Genomic DNA, 5619 nt, shown 5'->3' with positions numbered 1-5619 from the left:
TACCCCCGCGACCTGCGTCGCCTACCTAGCCTTCTGTTAGTTGCGTAACGCTGCAGAGTCATGCGATAGGATAGCACTGCCGTGGCGCGACCAACGAATACAGACGAATATGAACGAGAAAGAACGAACGGAAGAAACGAACGAAGTGAGACAAACGATACGCAACCTACCGATAGATTGAAAGAAAGAGAAAGAGAACGATAATCGAACGTGAAGTTAGGGGAAAGGAGATGATTCGTCTTTGGAGGGGTCGAAAAGAGTGTAGAGAAGAGGCGGTTCAGCCTTGAAACACGCTGCGAGCGGCTTCGTCGCAAGTTCCGTGCACGAACGTCGACTCGCGGATCGTGTCGAATCGTTTTTTCCGATTTTTTCTCACATATCGGCAGCACTGTTGTTCGCGCTACAAATATACCGTTACTATTGTTCGTTCTATTAGAATTTTCGTGTTTTACCGATCGACTCGAAGTTACATTCGCTTTATCTTTCTTTGGGCATCGTTAAACACTTTCATGGGAACGTGAATTGATTTTTAACTTATATTATATATCGTTTTTGATAGCTATTGATCTGGTAAATAGTAATTCTATATTGGTTTTCATTTTGATATGAAAAACATTTAAATTAGAGATAGAAAGTCAAACATTCAGATTAAAAAATAGATTAATTTTATAATCTTTGATTAATATATATAATAAATATAAAATATAAAAAGAATTTTCTGAAAATAATAATCATAAATTATTAACGTATTTGAAGTAATTTATTATTCTAGAATTTTATGTGGTGGAGTTATATTAGGGATTAATAATAATAGCCGGTTAATTTATTGAGAAAACTATATATTAATTCGATGCACATATCATCGATAATAGCAAAAGTATTGCTTCGAAATCTTCTATAAATGATATCTTTCCTGATTTTTTTTCTGATTTCTACAAGCAAATTCTAACAAAAGATAGATTGCAATCGCGATTCTAAGTATGTTTTCTTCCTGTAATGTATCGAATGCGAAATTCCAAGAAGTACCGTGATAGATAAAAATAGATAAAAGCGACGGCATCGTTGGCTTGCTGGCTTTCTGGGAACGGTTTCGTCAATCAGGGTCACGAGTGCACCGGTGCGCCTCGTTATGTCTAAAAGCAGTTTCATGTAACTCTGAGAAAACGAAGCTCGTTGAACGAGTTTAACGGACATTATCATGCTTGGCTTAAAAATTTTAAAGATGTTTAATAGAAATATAATGATCATCATCAGATTGATTGCATAAATCACATAAATTCCATTTTTTATTCTATACTTTGAAAAAGTATCGTTAAATTTATACCTATATAGTTGTTTTGCAATCCACAGATCTTTAACTTACCTTCAGACGGTTAACCTGATTGTCAGCAACTAATCATAAGTCATTTATGATTTATCCTTATATACTTCAGAAATTATTTCTTACCCAAAATTATATATTATTTATATTGTTAAACGATATTATAGCATAAAAATGATTAAAATAAAATTATTTGAAAAAATTATATTGTATTATATTTATAAAAATAAAAATAAAAAAGGATATATATATTTATAAAAATAACAAAATGACTCAAAATAAATTCTTTAATTAATTTTAATTTTTAAAAAACATTATTATTCGTATTTAATTTTATTTTATTTTAATTCATTAAATAAGAATTAAACATTGTAAATAGAATTCGTTTGTAAAAATCTCATATAGTTTTAATATTTCTAATATTTTGTGTTAATCGAATGAGCTCGATTATCTTGCATAAGCAGGAGGTGCAAAAAAAAAATGGAATAATCATATAAAGATAGTGCGAATTTAAAAGAAAAAATAATTAAATAATAATAGTGCGAAATACATTCAACGGTATGCACACAAGATACTTTTCACAAATTTGCGAAATCGTACAATTTCTATTGCGCGAAAGCAAAAACAGAGCATTTTATTTTTTTCGATGATAATTTTTCTCGTTGAATACTACTTATTTCTTAATCCTAGATCGCGAGAACCGAGTATCGAGTTCGGACAGAATATGATTTGCTATTAATATATGTTGTACTTTTCAAGTTTCCATTGTTGAAAAATGTTTAATAATCGATGATCTTTCCTCTTTTGTATAGAAGAAATAGTTTCTATTTAAAAAAAAGAAAAAAATAAGGAACAGAAGGATATTCGTGGAATAAGATGGCAGTAAAGAAAGTTAAATCGAAGAAGTCTGAAAAAGTGGAGCACAGGGAAATTGGAGAAAATGCAGCCAGGGAGAGAGAAAAAAATCTAGGGAGGAGTGGATGAACAACGATAAAGTGGAATGAAACCGAGCAGGAGGAAGGCGGAAGTTCGAGGATGGAACAGTGCACGGAAAGAAAGCAAAGAGAAGAAACTATGGGCGAAGAGAAAAAGACAGGAAACGAAGGGAAATGGAAAGAAACGCGTAACACCGAGGAGGGTAGCTGGTTTCGACTTTGTAGTAGGCCTCGATCGATGCTGTTACCATGGCTACAGGGGCAGTACCGCGGTGCTCTACTACTGATTATTTATGTCAAGGATCCCTCCCTGCTTCGAAGCTTGGAACGCAAACTCAAACGCGAACCACCCTAACGTAAGTGGTGATAGTTGTTCGAAACTCTCTTTCGGAAGATTTCGAACAATTTTCTCATAATTAAGTTTACATTTTGTAAACGTTTGTAAATTGTATATCTAGAAATCTAATTACTTTATGAATTAATCTTATTCTTAATTTTGTATTATCGAAATTTTTCATAAACGGATGAAGGAAAAGTTATGAAGTATCAATTGTAAACTGGGAATGATTTTATCGAATATATGTAATATTGATTAGGTCTTTATTAGGTCAATTATGAAAATTAGATTAAATGTGAATCTTTTTGTTATTTATTATATATATTAAGCAATAAAAGCATGAAAAATTTATAGATAAATAAGTAAGTAAATATCTCTTGATATTTACTTCATAAAGAAGAATGAGATTTCTTTGAGCAAATAAACGATTATGAAAAACCAATAAAAGTTAATGGCTTGACTTAAGCGTTTTTACAGAACTTTTCTTTTTATAGCAAAAAAAAAACTCAAATATAACTAAAACGTGCATATTTTATAAAATACGTACCTAAGATCAGTATTTACCATTCAAATAATATTTTTTTTCTTATACTTCTCTTATTTTCAACAATTTCTAGAATCGGTTAAATTAATTTTTAATCTCTTTAAATATATATAAATATATATAAATTATATATATATATAATTTTTAATTTCTTTAAATATAAAAAAAATATAGAAAATAAATTTATCAATAATATAGATTACTAATTAATGTAAATAAATACATTATTACTATTTCATAAAATAGGTTATGTTCATTCACTAATAATAAAAATACCAATATTAAAGAAAGTAATAAAATAATATAAAATTTTAATTACAATCAAGAAAATAATATGATCGATTAGGAAAATATGAGACAATAGTAAAATTTCCAATGAATCATCTTCAATATTAGAATTTAAAACGAGGATTAGTTGGCATTTAAATAATGGCTATTGCTAGTGTCACATGACGACTAAAGATGGAGCTTCGATGCTGTTTTCAAAGTAAGCAGGACAGAGGAGAAATACGCAATAGGAAATATTCCTGTTGAAAAAGATGCTTTCGACCAAATTTCACTCTCTTATAGTAGTAGTATTGTTATAAACAATCGATATTACATCTAAGAATTACGATATCGTGTTGCATCAGTAACTATCACGAAAACTATCATTCTAATTTGCGAAGAAATGATAATTAAATGTGAATAAAATGACGTCATTTTTCTATTCTAACTTTTTTTACATCTTTTTTAACACTTCTTATTCTATTCATTTTATAATTGCTAATATAATCTAATTTTTTTGAATAATATAAATATTAGTTGGAAACAATTTTTAAAATATTTGTTAAGATGATATACTTTTTATTAAACTTTTTCATTCATTACAATCATTGAACTATTGTTAATATAGAAGACATTTTTATTTTATGTATTGTTTCACAGGAGGAATTTCAAATAATTCATCATGATATTTGAGAAATATATAATTAAGCAATAATGTAAAAAATTTGTTGTTAGCTTTTTAACATATAATATATCTTAAAATAAAAATAATTATTTTTTTACATTATGCTTAAGATTGAAATGCACCACCATTCGAAAGGTAACTTACATTCTTCATATAATATTTATAGTCAGTGATCATTAACATTTATCTAAACGAAAAATATTTTCATGAATTGTATAAATGTTAAAGTAATGAGTTTCAACATACTTGAAATAAATCAGATATTTTTTATGAAAGCTTCAGATAATTAAAAGAAATAAATGTTTTTTATGAATATATAATCATAACTTTCACTTGAATAAATCATTATCTAAAATAATATGTAAATATATATAAGTATAATCATAAAATATCAATATTTTCATTAATTAAATTGTCTCAATTCAAAATTTGAGAATGAAATATTAAATAAATTAAGTACTACTATTTTGCTTTGGTAAATTTATTTCAATTTTTTTAAATTATTAAATTAATGTAAATCTACAAATTATATAATTATATTATTTATAAAAATCAAAAAGTAATATTTAGTTTTACATTTTATTTTACTATTAATAATAATTCTTATTTTTATTTTCCAAAATGAAAATTAAAAAATTTGAAAGACTACTTTTATATCTGTATCTTCGATTTAAATTGTGCGTAATAGGGACAATTAGTCATTATCGAGAATGTGCAATGTTAATAATACACACACAGTGGGCGGATGAAATCACACATTCAATAAATTTAACACAATATATGCTGCTCTTTTTACTTGTCTAAATTTTTCGATTTTTAAACAAAACTTATTGTAAATTAAAAATGCATTTTCTTTTTCATAATAAGTTGTTTAATAAGAATAAAAATATATTGAACGAAAATAAGAAATTCAAGCAAGTTGAAATATTACCTGTATTTTTTTACGTGAAACTAATAAGTATGAAAAGACTGAATAAAAATTTCACAACGAGAAATCAATTTTACGGATATCGCATATTCATCATCAGAACATTCTTACAACACAACATTCACATTCTTTTAAATTATATTGTTAATCTCTTCTTTTTTATTCTATAGACGTACATTAAAGTTTACTACAGTCAACGTCTTTCGCTACCTCACACATTTCTTCAATCTTAATTTACGCGCTATCAAATTAAAGCAATAACTAACGATTATTTTTTTTTTAATATTTACATATCTATCTCATTAATTAATTGTATATAATACAACTTGCACTCTTTACTGTTAGCTTCTAATAATAACATCTTGGTGCGAATAATCTACTGCCAAACTTTTTTCCTGTTTATCCTTCTTTCATGAGTCAACTACGATATTCGAATTCAAAAGTTATATTCGAAGTAAACAATGAATATTATTACATTTTTTTAAAAAAATGACCAGAAAAGTATTTTTGTATCTATTCAACATTGTCAATGAATCACATGTCACGAACATTCCAGTGAAAATAGTAACATCAGCTGCATATTTCACATTGATAATACAAAT

General features: G+C 27.0%; 2 long non-coding RNA genes across 2 annotated transcripts in view; one reads left to right on the top strand and one right to left on the bottom strand.

The window, feature by feature from the left end:
• LOC102678654 overlaps window positions 1-695 on the bottom strand; it is a 5180-nt gene extending 4485 nt beyond the window's left edge. The window contains exon 1 of the long non-coding RNA XR_422737.2: window positions 26-695. This is a non-coding gene — a long non-coding RNA (uncharacterized LOC102678654). The remainder of the gene's footprint in view (window positions 1-25) is intronic.
• LOC116186537 overlaps window positions 1-2280 on the top strand; it is a 7066-nt gene extending 4786 nt beyond the window's left edge. Inside the window, exon 2 of the long non-coding RNA XR_004151547.1 lies at window positions 2143-2280. This is a non-coding gene — a long non-coding RNA (uncharacterized LOC116186537). The remainder of the gene's footprint in view (window positions 1-2142) is intronic.
• The last annotated feature ends 3339 nt before the right edge of the window (window positions 2281-5619 follow it).

This window comes from Apis dorsata, unplaced genomic scaffold (assembly GCF_000469605.1).
Source record: "Apis dorsata unplaced genomic scaffold, Apis dorsata 1.3 scaffold_877, whole genome shotgun sequence".
NCBI lineage: Eukaryota > Metazoa > Arthropoda > Insecta > Hymenoptera > Apidae > Apis > Apis dorsata.
This window is presented reverse-complemented; position numbering and strand designations above follow the sequence as displayed.